This window comes from Pan troglodytes, chromosome 16, assembly GCF_028858775.2.
Source record: "Pan troglodytes isolate AG18354 chromosome 16, NHGRI_mPanTro3-v2.0_pri, whole genome shotgun sequence".
In the NCBI taxonomy this organism is placed as follows: Eukaryota; Metazoa; Chordata; class Mammalia; order Primates; family Hominidae; genus Pan; species Pan troglodytes.
The window spans coordinates 64,378,876-64,398,903 of NC_072414.2; the positions used below are offsets into that span (position 1 = coordinate 64,378,876).

General features: G+C 46.0%; 1 pseudogene; it reads right to left on the bottom strand.

Moving 5' to 3' along the window:
* Positions 1–1,367: 1,367 nt before the first annotated feature.
* Positions 1,368–1,997, bottom strand: LOC467722 (large ribosomal subunit protein uL11-like; annotated as a pseudogene).
* Positions 1,998–20,028: the final 18,031 nt, after the last annotated feature.

Genomic DNA, 20,028 nt, shown 5'->3' on the forward strand with positions numbered 1-20,028 from the left:
AGGCACCCTTTTATGTTATGTGATATTCAACCTGTACCAGAAGGGAGGAGTCATTTACTCAAGAGTTACACAAGATGAAAGAGCTAGATCCAAATAAAGACGCTATAAAAATTACTAATGGGGCCGAGCATGATGGATTACAGGGATTCAGTTATTTAATTATTACTGAAAGAGCTCTTTTAGACTTAACCAGATTTTTAAACCAAATATTCTTATGCATACATAAAAGTAAGTTACACAAGATAAATTTGTTGATCTTCCAAAATATCCCCCCTTACTATACACTAGAGTGGGGTTTTGGCATAATGGCAGACAAATAGATGGAACGGAATAGAGGGTCCAGGAAAAGAGCCATTTGATTATTACTCCATTTCAATGAAGACACCAATTTAATTTAGTGGGGAAGGCAAGTTATTTTCAATAAAAGGTGATGAAGAAAATAGATATCCCTATGTGGGAAAAATGAACTATGATCCCCTACCTCACAGCATACACAAACTTAATTAAAAATGGATCACAGGCTGGGGATGGTGGCTCACACCTGCAATTCCAGCACTGTGGAAGGCCAAGATGGGAGGATCACTTGAGCCCAGGAGTTCAAGATCAGCATGGGTAATACGAGGAAACCCCATCTCTCTTTATTTTTTTCTTTTTTGAGATGGGGGTGGTTAATGGGTACAAAAAAAGTAGCCTGAATAAGACATACTATTCGAGAGCACAATAGGGTGACTATAGTCAATAATAATTGTATATTTTAAAAGAGTGTAACTGGATTGTTTATAACTCAAAGGATAAATGATTTGAGGGTATGGATATCTCCATTCTCCATGATATGCTTATTTCACATTGGATGCCTATATCAAAACATCTCAGGTACCCCATAAATATATACACCTACTATATACCAAAAAAACTTAAAATTAAAATTAGACTGGGTATGGTAGCTCATGCCTTAATCCCAGCACTTTGGGAGGCTGAAGCGGGTGAATCACTTGAGGTCAGGAGTTTGAGACCAGCCTGGCCAACACGGTGAAACCCCATCTCTACTAAAAATACAAAAATTAGTGTGGTGGCAGGCACCTGTAATCCCAGCTACTTGGGAGGCTGAGGCAGGAGGGTCACTTGAACCTGGGAGGCAGAGGTTGCAGTGAGCCAAGATCACACTACTGCACTTCAGCCTGGGTGGAGGTTCTGTCTCAAAAAAAATTAAATTTAAATTTAAAAAATGAATAAACAGTTTTTAACAATATGAATTATTTAAATTAGTATATATACAACATTGCCATCAATTTGGACAGTAGATGAATATCAAAAATAATAACATAATACTGTATATAATATTTGATTGTTTATTTTTTCTTTTTTTTCTAGTTGTCAAATGATCCTTTATTGAAATATTTTCCTTTGTGCTTAACTAGCTGGGCATTCCACAGCACCACTGTTGACGTCATCTATGATGTCATGAGGGTGCTGGCCATCAACATTACAGCCCACAGACTGGGCAGTCCCCAGGATCTCTTTAATGGTTCCAGAGAGTTCTCTGGCTAAGGATCAGTGCCACATCTGTCGAGCAATGTTGACGATCTCATCAAAAGTGATATTCCCACTGTGTTTAATGTTTTTCTGTTTCTTTCTCTCTCTTGGTGGTTCTTTGAGGGCTTTGATGATCAGAGCAGAGGCAGAAGGCACCACCTCAATCTGGGCCTGTCTGTTCTGAGTGGTTAGTTTCACTGTAATCCTCAGGCCCTTCCAGTCACCCGTTGCCTTGGCAATGTCATCACCAACCTTTTTTGGAGACAGACCCAGGGGGCCGATCTTGGGGGCCAGGGCAGAAGTGGTACCAACTTCACCTCCAGTGCACCTCAGGTGTACAACTTTGATCTCATTGGGGTCGAACTTTGGCGGCATGGTGGAGGCGGCTGGTGTCGAATGAACCCGGATTCGGGATGACCGAAGAAAGTTGCACCTTGGCCTCCTCCGAGCCAAAAGCTGAGAGCTTTTTTTTCTTTATTAAAGGCAGCTTGTTAAATGAATAAAAACATGATTTAATTTTCATATCTATAGCTTCTAATAAAATTAATTTACATATCAGAAAAATAATTCACTGTCAGACAATGTGTTCAGGTTTTTGGCTCATAAATTAAGGGATCAGAAAGAAGCAGGAAATAAATAATTTGCCTCAGGAAGTCTTTTACAATGGAGGTGAACTTTGAATTGACTCCCAAAGCATGAGTTAGCCAGGCAGGGAAGGGGAGCATAGGCAAAGCACAGAGATGTGAAAGAGATGACATATTGAACAAAGGGTTTATGGGGCTAGCAAAAGAAAATGTGCCACGATTACCTCACTTCCTGGTCCTCTACCATACTCTCTTCTCTCTGCAATGCCTTTCCCACTTTCCAATCCCTCCACCTACTTGAAGGTCTAAACTTATATTTTACCATCCTGGAAATTTCTGACTTCTCAAATCTGGGTAAGATCCCCCTCTGTGATCTCATAACTCTCTGAGTTAATCTCACGTATCTGAAAGTACAGTTGACCCTTGAACAACGTGGGTTTGAACTGCACTAGTCCATCTATACACAGATATTATGCAGCCAAAGGCAGATGGAAAACACAGTGTTCTTGGGATGCAAACCCCATGGATATGGAGGACCATATGCAGGACTTGAGTATGTGCAGAGTATATGCAGATTTTGGTATCCTTGGAAGGTTGGGGACGTGGGGGAGGCGGGTCCTGGAACCAATCCCTTGAGTATACCAGGGTATGGCTCTATTGTTATTGTTTGTCCATTTGTCTGTCTGTTCCACTACAGTAAGAGCTTCTTAAGGGCAGGTTCTGTGTTCACTAGCCCCTGGAACAGTGTCTAGCACACGGTAAATGCTCTTTAGCATGACTTTATTCATTTTAAGAGTATTTCTTGGCCAGGCATGGTGGTTCACGCCTGCAATCCCAGCACTTTGGGAGGCTGAGGTGGGCCGATCACCTGAGGTCAGGAGTTTGAGACCAGCCTAGCCAACACGATGAAAACCCGTCTCGACTAAATATACAAAAATTAGCTTCGAGTGGTGGCGGATGCCTGTAATCCCAGCTACTCGGGAGGCTGAGGCAGGAGAATCGCTTGAACTTCTCAGGAGGCAGAGGTTGCAGTGAGCTGAGATCGCGCCACCGCACTCCAGCCTGGGGTACAAGAGTGAAACTCCGTCTCAAAAGAAAAACAAAAACAAAAAACAAAAAAAGAGCATTTATCTCTCTTTCTTTCTCTCTCTCCTTCCTTCCTTCTTTCCTTCTCTCTCTCTTTCTTTTTTTTTTCTTTCTTTCTTTTTTTTTTTTTTTTTGAAACAGGGTCTCACTTTGTTGCCCAGGCTGGAGTGCACTGGCGCAATTAAAGCTCACTGCAGCCTGGACCTCCTGGGGTCAAGCAATCTTCCCACCTCAGCCTCCCCAGTAGCTGGGGCCACAGATGCCTGCCACCATGCCCAGCTAATTTTTTAAATTTTTTTGAAGAGATGGCATCTCACCATGTTGCCCAGCCTGGTCTGAAACTCCTGGACTCAAGTGACTCTCCCACCTCAGTTTCTCAAAGTGTTGGGATTACAGGCATGAGCCACTGCGCCTGGCCTAGTATTTCTTGAATCTCCTACTGGTGTGCTGAGACAGCCAGCCCCTCAATCCTTGGGGTGGTAGGGCCTGGGGCAGCTAGACATCCTTGCGAGTCACCTCCAGTCAAGAGCAGTCTCTTCCTGTGTGTGCTGTGATGTGTGGAAGGGGAAACATCATCTCCTCTTGGGTACTTTTGTATAGTACCCTCATTATAGCCTCTTTACTTGTCCATGTCCTCCACAGCCCACATGCTGAATGAATGGTACCTTTTTCACAATTGTATCCTTACTGCCTAAGCCAGGACTCTGCACACAGTAAGTGGTCAGCAAGTACTTGTTGAATGAATGCATGAAAGAGGAAGCATTTGTGTTCAATTTTGAAAGAGTTTGAATTTCAATGTGTAAAGGAAAAGAGCAGTCTATAGAGGGGGACCACAATCTAGAAGGATAACTCTATGTAACTTGTTCACTTTAGGATCTCCAGGTTCTGGAAGAGTGCCTGGCACATAGCAGACACTTAATGAATATTTTCTGGATGCATACAATGAAATGGCAAATGAACCTAGGCAGAGATCTCCAAAGCATCTGGAGAGATACCAGGGAAGTAAGCAATTCTGTCTGGCTAGAACAAACAGTGCATGAAGAGAAATACTAACAGAAGGAATGTAAGGAATGTTAGAAAGTAGGTTGAGGCCAGGCGCTGTGGCTCACACCTGTAATCCCAGCACTTTGGGAGGCTGAGGCGGGTGGATCATGAGGTCAGGAGATCGAAACCATCCTGGCTAACACGGTGAAACCCCGTCTCTACTAAAAATACAAAAAATTAGCCGGCCATGGTGGCGGGCGCCTGTAGTCCCAGCTTTTCGGGAGGCTGAGGCAGGAGAATGACGTGAACCCGGGAGGCAGAGGTTGCAGTGAGCCGAGATCGTGCCACTGCACTCCATCCTGCACTACAGAGCAAGACTCCATCTCAAAAAAAAAAAAAAAAAAAAAAAGAAAGCAGGTTGAAGCTGGATTGTAAAGTAAGGAAAGTAGGAAATTGAGTGAGGCACCAGACATATGTTGTCTTATTTATCTCTCACAACAGCTGTGTGAAAATGAGTCTTAGCTACATTGTACAGGTGAGGTAATTGACTCTGAGAATTAAAATAACCTGACCCAAGTCCCATGTAATTGTCAGAACCAATGTTTGGACCCAGGTCTTCTGTCCCAAAGTTCATTTCTTTTTATATCTGTCACAGTTCCTTGAAAGCTAGGCTGCAGATTGTATTGAGATTTTACTCTTGAGTCCATGGGAAGCGAGAGAAACTTCTTTAGTTGAGGAACAACAAGGTCAGAGCTAAGATTCACTAAGATTAATCTGTTAACGTATGTAGGAGAGATTGAATGGGAAAGCCAAGTGCAGCGAGATTATCTCTGAGACTGTTAGCTAAGAGTTTAACCTGACCATCCTCATGTGCTATGGGACTCAGAAAGTGTAGACTCAAATTCACTTGGGACTGATGGTTTCATTTCTCTTCTCCCACACTAGGTGGCCAGACCAGCAAGACTTAAGCTTTGTTTAACTTGTCAATGTTTACAGAAGTGCAGGTTGCCAAAATTCTCTCTGCACCCTGACTCCCACTCCCTTAATTTTTTATTTTATTTTTTGAAATGGAGTCTTGCTCTGTTGCCCAGGCTGGAGTGCAGTGGCTCAATCAGCTCACTGCAACCTCCGCTTCCTGGGTTCAAGTGATTCTCCTGCCACAGCATCCTGCATAGCTGGGATTACAGGCACCCACCACCACCCATGGCTAATTTTTGCATTTTTAGTAGAGACAGGGTTTTGCCATGTTGGCCAGGCTGGTCTCAAACTCCTGACCTCAAGTGATCCACCCACCTCAGCCTCCCAAAGTATGAGGATTACAGACATGAGCCACTGCGCCCGGCCACCTTTATTTTTTATTAAAAAAGTTTTTTTAGAGACAGAATCTCCCTCTGTTGCCCAGGCTGGTGTTCAGTGGTGCCGTGGCACAATCAGCTCACTGCAATCTCAAACTCCTGGGCTCAAGGGATCCTCCCACATCAGCCTCCCAAGTAGCTGGGACTACAGGCACATGCTACCACACCAGGCTAATTTTTAAAGTTTTTGTAGAGATGGGGTCTCCCTATGTTGCCCAGGCTGGTCTCAAACTCCGGGGCTCAAGCGATCCTCCTGCCTCAGGCTTCCAAAGTGCTGCGATTATAGGTGTGCGCCACTGGCCCAGCCATCCTGACACTCCTTTAAACCCATTCCATTTCACATGCCTCTGCTTCTCCTTTATCCTGTTGCCTCCAAGCTCTTCCCTTCCTATTTCTAGATTTACAAAACTCTATCCAATTTATCACTACTGAACATATACAATTTTCTGTAGGGTTTCTAAAAATGTGTCCAGGGCCCAGTGTGGTGGCTCATGCCTGTAATCCCAGCACTTTGGGAGGCTGAGGCAGGAGGATTACTTGAGCCCAGCAGTTCGAGACCAGCCTGAGCAACACAGGGAGACCCCATCTCTACCTCTACCAAAAAGAAAATGTTGTGTCCAGTTTCCCTTCTTTTTTAGCCCAATCCCCTCCTGTCTTCTAGTTTTGTAATTATCCTAGTTATCTTATTCAGGTTTACTCACTAAGTCTTAGCAGACTTTCCTAAATCTAGACATACACCCCTTACAACAACTGGCTTTGTCCTATATCCATCCGATCCGAGGCTATAAATAGACCTTTCTTTTCTTTTCTTGTCTGTAGAGACTTGCTGTACTTTTTAAGGATCTCGCTCTGTTGCCCTGGCTGGTCTTGAACTCCTAACCTCAAGCAATCCTCCCTCTTAGGCCTCCCAAAGTGCTGGAATGACAGTTGTGAGCCACCACACCCAGCCAGACTTTCATTTATGGCCTGAATTTTTTACAAAGGTTTTTCTGTGTGTCATAAAACTAGAAAAACTAGAGCCCCAAGGGAACTTTCAACAGATCTGAGCTAAAGGAGTGACAGTGGAAAGGAGGCTGTGGGACAAATGCATGTGGGACAAATGCAATAATATTTCAGATATGGAATAATGGAACTCAGCAGCTAACTGGGTGCTGTGGGAATGGGGACAAAGGAAAGGGGAGAGGAAAAGATGTGAGGGTGTACCAGCTTGGAAAGGAAAAGAGCATGACTTTAGTCATTCATTTAAGAATTATTTCTTTTTTCTTTCCCTTCTTTCTCTCTTTTTTTTTTTTTTTTGAGACAGGATCTCTGTTGCCCTGACTGGAGTGCAGTGGCACCATCACAGCTCACTACATTTCCCCATGGAATGATGGTATACTGGCTCAGTACAAATGGAAGAGCAGATATTGGGAAAAGAGGATGAGCTCTGAGACATGCTTTTTGAGGGATTTTTTTTTTTTTGGAGACGGAGTCTTGCTCTGTCGCCCAAGCTGGAGTACAGTGGCACAACCTTGGCTCACTGCAACCTCCGCCTCTCAGGTTCAAGCGATTCTCCTGTCTCAGCCTCCCAAGTAGCTGAGATTACAGGTGCACGCCACCACGACTGGCTAACTTTTGTATTTTTAGCAGAGACGGGGTTTCACCACGTTGGCCGAGCTGGTCTTGAACTCCTGACCTCAGGTGATCGACCCACCTCGGCCTCCCAAGATGCTGGGATTACAGGCGTGAGCCACTGCACCTGGCCTGTTTTGAGGGATTTTAACAGACAATTAGGATGTCCAGCAGAGCTGAGATTGGTGGCTCACCAGAGAGCTTTAAGAGTCACCTGCCCAGAGATAACAGTTGAAATCATGAAAATGTATGATATAGTCAAGGGAAAATGGGAAAAGGGAAAGTTAGCTAAAAATTAGAGGTAAAGATGAGAGAGGTTTGTGAGAGACAAGAGAACAGGGGAGAGATGGTGGCTAGTAGAGTAGACTCAGATCAGAGGTGGTGTTGATGAAGGGAACGGCAAGAAAGGACCTTTTCAAGGTCTCCTCAACATCAGGAGGACATTCAGCCTCTACATCAGGGGTCCCCAGCCCCCGGGCCATGGACTGGTACTGGTCTGTGGTCTATTAGGAACCGGGCCTCACAGCAGGAGGTGATCAGAGGACCAGCGGGAATTACTGCCTGAGCTCCACCTCCTGTCAGATCAGCAGCAGCATTAGATTGTCATGGGAGTGGGAATCCTATTGTGAACTGCATATGTGAGGGATCTAGGTTGCACACTCCTTATGAGAATCTAATGCCTGATGATCTTAGGTGGAACAGTTTCATCCCGAAACCATCCCAACTCATTCTCCCCCTCCCCACCCCCCACCCATTCCATGAAAAACTGTCTTCCACAAAACCAGTTCCTGGTACCAAGAAGGTTGGGGACCGCTGCTCTACACTACTGTCGGAGTTTTATTTATCTAAATTGTATTTCTGATCAAGTCATCTTCCTTCTCCAGAACTTTTAATGGCTATGGAATGCTATCAGGATTAAATCCACTGTTATGATCAGAGCCTTTTGCTTGCAAGGAATAGAGACTTATGTTATTTCGGGAAAACAGAAGTCTATGAAAGGGATATACAGAGCAAACCCAGAAAAGCACAAAACCAAATTTCAAAAAGAGCAGAAGTCAAGGGCCTGGCTACTCTCTCATCTCCCTCTCTCTCTCAGTGTTATTCTATTCCTCTCAGAACGTCCGATCAGTTTTCCTCTTTGCTTGTCAGCTACTTCAACTGCCTTATAACCTCTATTTCCTCCTGACTGGAGTGTTGCACAAGACATGTAATGGCCACCTCAGCCCTATTCCATCTAATGTTCCAGCTCCAGGGCCCTCTCATTCTCCCATCTATGCCAGTGGTGATCCTACTGTCCTCCAAAGCTCTGTGCAAATCAAGATTGTTCTGATTCCCCCAGTCAGAGTTAATCCCTCCATTGTAATTCCATAGTCTGGGTTCCACAAGTACAGCTCTTACCCACAGCCAAACTCGTGTTGTGATTAATGATGCATGTTCAGCACTCCCATGTATCTAGGAAGGCACATGCCATATCTTAGCTCTTTTTTTTTTTTTTTTTTGAGATGAAGTCTTGCTCTGTCACCCAGGCTGGAGTGCAATGGCACCATATCGGCTTACTGCAACCTCCACCTCCTGGGTTCAAGCGATTCTCCTGCCTCAGCCTCCTGAGTAGCTCGGATTACAGGCAACCGCTACTACACCAGGCTAAGTTTTGTATTTTTAGTAGAGACAGGGTTTCACCATGTTAGTCAGGCTGGCCTCGAACTCCTGACCTCAGGTGATCCACCTGCCTCGGCCTCCCAAAGTGCTGGGATTATAGGCATGAGCCACTGTGCCTGGCCATACCTTAGCTCTTTTAACTGGCTTTATCATACCACTGTAATGGTATACACACACACATATATGTTTGTGTATGTATATATATATATGCAGTATGTATGCTAATTATAAGCTATTCCTATGAATTTACATATCAGATCCCTTAAAAGGCTGTTTTTTAATCTGTGTGATGATGGTGTTGATTAAAACATATATAAAATTTCTTCCAGCTCCATGATTTTATTTTGTTAGAAAAAATTAACACACCTTCAGCAGTCACATTTTAAAATAACATTTAAACTATTATTTTTCTATAGTGTACTAGGCTGAGAGCCTTAGAGATCTATAGATATAAAATGAAATAGCAACTGTCCTTCATTCTGTCTTCAAGATATTTTTCCCCCAATGAAACTTCAGGGATATTTGTATCCATATCTCCATTGCAGGCCAGTAGAATAAGAAGAACAAAACTAATGACTTGTATGCAACTCCTAACACTTGAGGGTTTTAGACCTTTTACAAATAAGGGACAACAGGATTGGACCCATTTTAGGGACACAAAGTTGCACTCAAGATAGAAAATGACTCAAGATATACCTTGGAAACCTTGCTAGTGCTAGGCCACACAGGGTGATGCCCTCAGCAATTTTTTTTTTTTTTTTTGAGGCAGAGTCTTACTCTGTTGCCCAGGCTGGAGTGCAGTGGCACAATCTTGGCTCACTGCAACCTCCACCTCCTGGACTCAAGCAATCCTGCCATCTCACCCTGCCGGTAGCTGGGACTATAGGTGTGCACCACCATACCCAGCTAATTTTTGTATTTTTAATAGGGACAGTCTTTCACTATGTTGGCCAGGCTGGTCTCAAACGCCTGGCCTCAAGTGATCTGCCTACCTTGACCTCCTAAAGCACTAGGATTACAGACATGAGTCACTGCAACTGGCTCTCCTCAGCATCTTTATGAAAATGCATTGAGTAGGCATCAGTTGGGCACAGTGCTAAGAAAGGCACTAACAATAACAATAAGGAATTAAAAGATTTCTCTCTGGCGTTATAAAGAAGGAAATGCTATTAAAAGAAGGAAAATATGTGATGCGTGTTTTCATCTGTATTAGCATAGACTATGTCTCAAAGCACATATATGAAACCGGTGCCTCTGGAGAGGGATATTGGGTGGGTAAAGCATAAGATGGCAGGGGGACTTCCTGTATATCCTTTTGTGTGTTTCATATTTTGTACTATGTAAATATGTTCCACCTATAACATTTTTTAGTTTTTTTAAAAAGTCTATGTCATTTCCTTTAATTCTCACAATAATGCCTCGAGGAATGTATTGTTAATATCCCCTTTACCATGGCAGCTGTTTGATTAGGGCTCTTCCCACTTTAAGCTTATATCAAGGTTGGCTAAACTCATGGAAAAACATCAGAAGTCCCATCCAGGGTTAGACCAAGAGTCCAGGGCCCCGATATTGGGATTTTTAGATCAAAATTGGACAAATTTATAGGCATATGACAGCTATATGGGGTTTAAGGCCCTTTTAGTGGGGACTCCTTCTGCCTAGACTATATCCTCCTGCCCCAGGCATCCTGAGAGCTGCTTCAGACTAGGATTATCTTGAGTCTAACCTGGTCCCTTAGGCCTCATTCCTAGAGAGGTGATGGTGATACATTTTATGGCAGGGCTGCTCATGTTGACCAAATCCACAAAAATAATCTGAAATCCCCTGAAGGGAGGTGGGACAATGATGAAATGGAGTATATAAATCCTTCACAGAAAGTGATTCAGATCTTATGTTATTTTGCACTGGAATTTCCCAGTGGGCCTTGCTCACTCCTTGCCTTCTTCCCATTCTCTTCCTGCTTGAGTCCTCTATATCTTATTTTCCTTCCTTGACTAATAGCCAGGCTACACCCTCCAGGAACCCCAGAGCACAGATCCCTGTAACATTTCTGTCCTTTGGCCATCCACTAACATTTGGCTTCATAAAATGTTAGTGACATATTACTGTGATACAGGTTTCCAAAACACACAATTCACTGATGCTAGGAGTGGACTCTTCAGTGGTAAGAACACAGTCTAAATGTCTTACCTCTGTTGGAGTGCCTTTTGGATCTTTCTCTTAGATTCCCTTTTTTTTTTTTGAGTCGGAGTCTCACTCTGTTGTCCAGGCTAGAGTGCAGTGGCATGATCTTGAGTCACTGCAGCCTCCGCATCCTGGGTTCAAGTGATTCTCATGCCTCAGCCTCCTGAGTAGCTGGAATTACAGGCACACGCCACCAAACCTGGCTAGTTTTTGTATTTTTAGTAGAGATGGGATTTTGCCATGTTGACCAGACTGGTCTCAAACTCCTGACCTCAGGTGAGGGAACTGAGAACCAGTGAGGTGAAGTGCTGTTCCTCAAGAGTAAGGATAGAATCCTATTTATTGTGGTACTTCCAGCACCTAGCACAGTGCCAGATACCTAGTGGGTGCTCAATAAATATTTGTCAAATGAAAAAATTTATTCCTTGTTGTACATAGTATAGTGCTTTGCATGCCAATACATTTTTAAATTGAAATTATTTGATCCAGGTCGAATGCAGCCAAAGGGTGGCAGGGCTGGAAACAGACCACAGATGTGTGGCCATCCTGACAAGGGCTCTCATTACCACACTGGAACTGTGCCTCTGGAAATGCCTACAATCATCTAGCCCCCTTGAGTTTGGAGTTTTTTTTTTGTTTGTTTTGTTTTTTTTGATGGAGTCTTGTTCTGTCGCCCAGGCTGGAGTGCAGTGGTGTGATCTCGGCTCACTGCAATGCTATGTTGCCCAGGCTGCAGTGCAGTGGCACAATCACGGCTCACTGCAGCCTCAACCTCCTGGATTCAAGTGATCCTCCCATCTCAGCCTCCCAAATCACTAGGACCAAAGGTGCACACCACCACACCCAGCTAATTTTTTTTAAAATTTTTAGTAGAAATGAGGTCTCACTATGTTGCCCAGGCTGGCCCCTTTGACATTGAATGCAGTTTAATCATGGAGCTTTCCGTGCCTACATCCTTTTCTTAGACCACTGCCTTATTCCAGAAAGGAATGATAATTGGATTTGAAGGTGCATGGCCAACTTTCAATTAACCCTAGAACTAGAAAGAAGCAGTGATGAGAATAATCTAAGAGTCACTGTGTTTGGCCAGTGGTGTTCCTCCCCGGTAGTAGCTGACTGACTTATTTTCCTAAAGAAAGTTTGCTTAGGGGAGTATTAAAAATCCATTAACCTTCCTTGAGTTTACATTAGCCAGACAGTGGCAGGAGGCCAGGGGAAAGATAAAGCATTGTTCAGAGCCAATAAGTGAACATATAAGTAACTATGAAGTGATTATAGCTCTAACCATGAAGACAAAGGTCAAAGAAATAGTGATTCTTCCCATTGTGATAAATGATGTTATGTAATATAAGAATGTTCCAAAAATGAAAAAGATTCTTTGCATTCTAGGTGCAAAAGATTAAATACTTGATGTTCTTGTCAGAGATCTTTTAGTTGCAAGGAAGAGAACGCCAAGTAGTTCAAGAGTGAGGAGTTTATCATCTTTACAAGCACCTAGAAGTAAATTTAACTATAGCAATGGTCAAATGGGCTAGAATGCCTTATTAGGAACCAAAGCTACCTGTTGGTCTCTCAGGACCCACCCTTCTCTCAACCCTTTTCCTGCATCTGCTTCATTCTCCTGTTATTTCCAATTCGTTCTCTTAGTGTTCCAGTGTTCCCAAAGAGAAAATTTGGTTGGCCCAGCTAGGAAGAGATGTCATTCTTGAGCCAAACATTAAAGACGCATACTGTAGGCTGGGTGTGGTGGCTCACGCCTATAATCCCAGCACTTTGGGAGGCCGAGGCAGGTGGATCACTTGAAGTCAGGAGTTTGAGACCAGCCTGGCCAACATGGTGAAACCCTGTCTGTACTAAAAAAAATACAAAAATTAGCCAGGTGTGGTGGTGTGTGCCTGTAGTCCCAGCTACTCTGGAGGCTGAGGCAGGAGAATTGCTTGAACCGGGAAGGCAGAGGTTGCAGTGACCCCAGATCACACCACTGCATTTCAGCCTGGGCAACAGAGCAAGGCTCTGTCTCAAAAAAAAAAAAAAAAAAGGTAGATAGAGCTCCCTCTCCCCTCTCCCCTCTCCCCTCCCCCCTCCCCCCCTCCCCTCTCCCCTCTTTCCACGGTCTCCCTCTGATGCCGAGCAGAAACTGGACGGTACTGCTGCCATCTCAGCTCACTGCAACCTCCCTGCCCGATTCTCCTGCCTCAGCCTGCCGAGTGCCTGCGATTGCAGGCGTGCGCCGCCACGCCTGACTGGTTTTCGTATTTTTTTGGTGGAGACGGGGTTTCGATGTGTCGGCTGGGCTGGTCTCCAGCTCCTAACCGCGAGTGATCCGCCAGCCTCGGCCTCCCGAGGTGCCGGGATTGCAGACGGAGTCTCGTTAACTCAGTGCTCAATGGCGCCCAGGCTGGAGTGCAGTGGCGTGATCTCGGCTCGCTACAACCACCTCCCAGCCGCCTGCCTTGGCCTCCCTAAGTGCCGAGATTGCAGCCTCTGCCTGGCAGCCACCCCGTCTGGGAAGTGAGGAGCGTCTCCGCCTGACTGCCCATCATCTGGGATGTGAGGAGCCCCTCTGCCTGGCTGCCCAGTCTGGAAAGTGAGGAGCCTCTCTGCCCAGCCGCCATCCCATCTAGGAAGTGAGGAGCGCCTCTTCCCGGCCGCCATCACATCTAGGAAGTGAGGAGCGTCTCTGCCCGGCCGCCCATCGTCTGAGATGTGGGGAGCACCTCTGCCCTGCCGCCCCGTCCGGGATGTGAGGAGTGTCTCTGCCCGGCCGCCCTGTCTGAGAAGTGAGGAGACCCTCTGCCTGGCAACCGCCCCGTCTGAGAAGTGAGGAGCCCCTCCGCCCGGCAGCCACCCCGTCTGAGAAGTGAGGAGCGTCCTCCCTCCTCGTCTGGGAGGGAGGTGGGGGGGTCAGCCCCCCACCCGGCCAGCCGCCCCGTCCGGGAGGTGAGGGGCACCTCTGCCCGGCCACCCCTACCGGGAAGTGAGGAGCCCCTCTGCCCGGCCAGCCGCCTCGTCCGGGAGGGAGGTGGGGGGGTCAGCCCCCCGCCTGGCCAGCCGCCCCATCCGGGAGGCGAGGGGTGCCTCTGCCCGGCCGCCCCTACTGGGAAGTGAGGAGCCCCTCTGCCCGGCCAGCCGCCCCGTCCGGGAGGGAGGTGGGGGGGTCAGCCCCCCTCCCGGCCAGCCGCCCCATCCGGGAGGGAGGTGGGGGGGTCAGCCCCCCGCCCGGCCAGCCGCCCCGTCCGGGAGGGAGGTGGGGGGATCAGCCCCCTGCCCGGCCAGCCGCCCTGTCCAGGAGGTGGGGGGGGCGCCTCTGCCCGGCCGCCCCTACTGGGAAGTGAGGAGCCCCTCTGCCCGGCCAGCCGCTCTGTCTGGGAGGGAGGTGGGGGGGTCAGCCCCCGGCCCGGCCAGCCGCCCCGTCCGGGAGGGAGGTGGGGGGGTTAGCCCCCCGCCTGGCCAGCCGCCCCATCCGGGAGGTGAGGGGCGCCTCTGCCCGGCCGCCCCTTCTGGGAAGTGAGGAGCCCCTCTGCCCGGCCAGCCGCTCTGTCTGGGAGGGAGGTGGGGGGTCAGCCCCCCGCCCGGCCAGCCGCCCCATCCGGGAGGGAGGTGGGGGGATCAGCCCCCCGCCCGGCCAGCCGCCCTGTCCGGGAGGTGAGGGGCGCCTCTGCCCGGCTGCCCCTACCGGGAAGTGAGGAGCCCCTCTGCCCGGCCAGCCGCCCCCTCTGGGAGGGAGGTGGGGGGGTCAGCCCCCCGCCAGGCCAGCCGCCCCGTCGGGGAAGTAAGGGGCGCCTCTGCCCGGCCGCCCCTACTGGGAAGTGAGGAGCCCCTCTGCCCGGCCAGCCGCCCTGTCCGGGAGGGAGGTGGGGGGTCAGCCCCCCGCCCGGCCAGCCGCCCCGTCCGGGAGGGAGGTGGGGGGGGTCAGCCCCCTGCCCGGCCAGCCGCCCCGTCCGGGAGGTGAGGGGCGCTTCTGCCCGGCCGCCCCTACTGGGAAGTGAGGAGCTCCTCTGCCCGGCCTCCACCCCATCTGGGAGGTGTACTCAACAGCTCATTGAGAACGGGCCATGAAGACAATGGCGGTTTTGCGGAATAGAAAGGGGGGAAAGGTGGGGAAAAGATTGAGAAATCGGATGGTTGCTGTGTCTGTGTAGAAAGAGGTAGACATGGGAGACTTTTCATTTTGTTCTGTACTAAGAAAAATTCTTCTGCCTTGGGATCCTGTTGATCTGTGACCTTACCCCCAACCCTGTGCTCTCTGAAACATGTGCTGTATCCACTCAGGGTTGAATGGATTAAGGGCGGTGCAAGATGTGCTTTGTTAAACAGATGCTTGAAGGCAGCATGTTCGTTAAGAGTCATCACCACTCCTTAATCTCAAGTACCCAGGGACACAAACACTGCGGAAGGCCGCAGGGTCCTCTGCCTAGGAAAACCAGAGAACTTTGTTCACTTGTTTATCTGCTGACCTTCCCTCCACTATTGTCCTGTGACCCTGCCAAATCCCCCTCTGCGAGAAACACCCAAGAATGATCAATAAAAAAGAAAAAAAAAAAAAAAAAGTTAAAGACACAAACTACAGATAAGGATGGTAGGGTCATCTAATCCATAGACGATCAAAGCTCCGTCTTTGAGCAGGTGCTAGGGAGGGGAACAGATTCACTTAGAAAAGGATATGGGACAGGCAATGACTGTCATTTATTTATTGTAAAAGCAACACGTATTTATTTTGAAAAATTTAAACACCACAATATTGTGTGTAGGAAGTATGACTCTCAGTTCACCAACTCAGCTATGTAGAAATTACAAGTGTTTTCTACAACAAATTAATTTCTAACTTCATGACCCAAGTCCCCAATCTGCTGGGCTACGGAGAAATGTCACCACAGTCCTTTCTGATGTTTACGCATTTCCCAGGGCTTATTTCGCACTCTTGAGCCCTTTATGGTGCCAAGAGGCCATATAGAAGCCTGAAAGATAAAGACTACCATCACTTTAGCACATATATCTGTTTATGTATGTATGACATAGTATGCATGGTTCTTTCTTTTTTTTTTCTTTTTCTTTTTTCTTTTTGAGATGGAGTCTTGCTCTGTCTCCCAGGTGCCCATGCAGTGGCACAATCTCGGCTTACTGCAACCTCTGCCTCCCGGGTTCAAGCAGTTCTTTGCCTCAGCCTCCCGAATAGCTGGAATTATAGGCACCCGCCACCACGCTTGGCTAATTTTTGTATTTTTAGTAGAGATGGGGGTTCACCATGTTGGCCAAGCTGGGCTTGAACTCCTGACCTTGTGATCCACCCACCTTGGCCTTCCAAAGTGGTGGGATTACAGGTGTGAGCCACCACGCCTGGCTGGTTATTTCTATGTATGACCATCATTTTCTTTTCTTTTCTTCTTTTCTTTCTTTTTATTTGAGACAGGGTCTTGTTCTGTTGCCCAGACTGGAGTGCAGTGGCACAATCACTGCTCACTGCAGCCTCGACATCCCAGGCTCAAGTGATCCTCCCACCTCAGCCTCCCAAGTAGCTGAGACTATGCCTGGCTAATTTTTGTATTTTTAGCAGAGACAGGGTTTCGCCACGTTGCACAGGCTGGTCTTGAACTTCCGTGTTCAAGAGATCTGCTTGCCTTGGCCCCACAAGGTGTTGGGCTTATAGGCATGAGCCATGGCGCCCAGCCTATTTTCTCTCTTTCTTTCTTTCTGTTTTTTTTTTTTTTTTTTTTGAGATGGAGTTTCGCTCTTGTTGCCCAGGCTGGAGTACAATGGCACGATCTCAGCTCACTGCAAGCTCCGCCTCCCGGGTTCAAGTGATTCTCCTGCCTCAGCCTCCCGAGTAGCTGGGATTACAGGCAAGCGCCACCATGCCCAGCTAATTTTATATTTTTAGTAGAGACGGGGTTTCTCCATTTTGGTCAGGCTGGTCTCAAACTCCCGACCTCAGGTGATCTGCCCACCTCGGCCTCCCAAAGTGCTGGAATTACAAGCATGGGCCACCGTGCCCAGCCCAGCCCGACTATTTCCTATATACACACATTTATAATCCTTCAAAACAAAAAATCAGGGCGTGATGTAACCACTATTTTGTAAATTTTTCAGTTGATAATATATTAGGGGCGTCTTTTCATGTGCACCTATAAAGAGCTAACAGTCTATTTTTATTTCATTTTTATTATTTATCTATTTGAGACAGGATCTCACTCTGTCACCCAGGCTGGAATGTAGTGGCATAAACACGGCTCACTGAATCCTCAACCTCCCTGGCCCAAGCAATCTTCCCACCTCAGTCCCCCCAGTAGCTGGGACCTCAGACATGCGCCACCACACCTGGCTAATTTTTTTTTTTTTGTAGAGACGGGGTTTCACCATGTTGCCCAGGCTGGTCTTGAACTTCTGGGCTCAAGCGATTTGCCTCCAGCCTCCCAAAGTGCTGGAATTACAGGCGTGAGCCACTGTGCCCGGACTATTTTTTATTTTATCAAGTGGAGAAAAAACTAACAAGAATAGGAACAACCTGAATATTATTGATAATTTTAATGTGATAGATTTAGAATCTTATATTCTACACAAATATATTTAAAACTTTATACTTTACACATTGTTTTTATATTTTATTTATTTTTTATTTTTTATTTTTTTACACATTGTCTTTAAATGCCTAAAGGACGTTTAGGAAAACTGGCTAAATGACAAATGTTACTAAATTCCAAAAGGAAAAGAGTTCTTGTAGGACATGTTATTTGACCATAATATATTAAAACTAAAAAAAAAAATCTAAACATGTGGATATATTTTTAAAATTCTAGATTATTCTTGGCTTGAGTATATAAACAAATACTCCTAACAGTATATTAAAGAATAATGTACTATATTCATAAATACATTATTAGAGGAATGTAAAATTAGATAAATGTTAAGAAATGCATCAATGAAATTTTTACACTAAATAGATTAAAGAAGAAAAGCCATATTCTAGAGGCTAAGAGGGAATTTGATACAGCCATTCTAAATTTTAAAATCTTGATAAAATAGAAATGGAATGGAATTCTTTAACACAGAAATGAATACACAAATAAACAAAGACCAATAAAGCCAGTTTCATTAAAGTCAAGAGTAATATAACGATGCCCACCACCCTTAATACTTCATGAGGACTATTCTAAAGGGTCTAATCAATGCAATATGACTTTTTTTTTTTTTAGATGGAGTCTTGCTTTGTTGCCCAGGCTGGAATGCAGTGGTGTGGTCTTGGCTCACTACAACCTCTGCCCCCCAGGTGCAAGCGTTTCTCCTGCTTCAGCCTCCTGAGTAGCTGGGATTGCAGGTGCGTGCCACCACACCCAGCTAATTTTTTTTTTTGTATTTTTAGTAGAGACAGGGTTTCACCATGTTGGCCAGGCTGGTCTTGAATGCCTGACCTCAAGTGATCCACCTGCCTCGGCCTCCCAAAGTGTTAGATTACAGGCATGAGCCACCGTGCCTGGCCAGTGCAATATGACATATTTTGTAAAGGGAGAAACAGAATGATCATCATTTGCAGATGATAGGATGTTTACCTAGAAAATCTAAGAGAAATTGGCCAACAGAATGATTAGAATTTAAATAATTCAATCAAATGATCAGATAAAAGGTAAATACATTGAAAAAATAATTTATTCATTAGCAATAACAAATCAGAAAATAAAGTGAAAAAATGTGATTCAGAAAGCAAGTAGGTTAATGTATATAAAGCACCTAGCACAGTTCCTGGTAGATGGGAGGTTATAGAAATAAGCTGTAATAATCTTAGTTATTGATTTTTTAGATTTTAGGGATGAAATTACTGAGACAAAAGATGCAAACATTTTTAAGCTTCTTGATTCATATATTCAAATTATTCTTTTTTTTCTTTTTTTTTTTTGAGACAGAGTTTCGCTTTTGTTGCCCAGGCTGGAGTGCAGTGGTGTGATCTCAGCTCACTGCAAACTCCGCCTCCCAGTATCCAGCAATTCTCCTGCCTCAGCCTCCCAAGTAGCTGGAGTTACAGGCACCTGCCACCACGCCCAGCTAATTTTTATATTTTTAGTAGATATGGGGTTTTGCCATGTTGATCAGGCTGATCTCAAACTCCTGACCTCAAGTGATCTGCCCGCCTTGGCCTCCCAGAGTGCTGGGATTACAGGTATGAACCACCACATGCGGCCTCTTTTAACTTTTAGTTGAAGTATAACATGCATATAGATACTTTGGGAGGTTGAGGCAGGCAGATCACTTGAGGTCAGGAGTTCAAGCCCAGCCTGGTCAACAGAGTGAAATCTCATCTTTGCTAAAAATACAAAAATTAGCCGGGCATGGTGGCAGGCACCTGTAGTTCCAGCTACTTGGGAGACTGAGGCAGGAGAATTGCTTCAACCTGGGAGGCAGAGGTTGCAGTGAGCCGAGATCACACCACAACTCTCCAGCCTAGGTGACAGAGAAAGACTCTGCCTCAAAAAAGAAAAAACAAAACAAAACAAAACAAAAAAACATGCATATAGAAAAATTGTGCATACAGAAAGCTGGTCATCAGTGTACAGATCGAGAATGAAACTTTATAGTACTCCAAGAGCCCTTCGCATGTCTCCTTCCAATACCTAGCCATCTTACTCCCCAGAGTGTTTCTGACTTCTAACAACACAGATTAGTTTTGCCTGTTTTGCACTTCATATGAATAGAATCATACATGTGTACTCTTTTGTGTTTGGATTCTTTTGCTCAGCATTATATAGATAAGATTCATCCCTCTTTGCTCAGGTGGTTGTAGATTACTCGTATTGCTGTATAGTATTTCATTGTATAAATAGACTGCAATCTTCCATTCTTCTGTTGATGGGCATTTGGGTAGTTTTGAATTTGGGGCTATTATGAAGTGCTGCAGTGAGCATGCTGATACATGTCCTTTGGGGGCCATATGGAACATTTTGAACCCAGCACTGCTATGGTATCTTGAAGAGCAGTGGCTTTTAGCACATTGGCTTATAGTCTTCTGGGCTATAGATACTGGCATATTCATAGTGGGCCCTGTC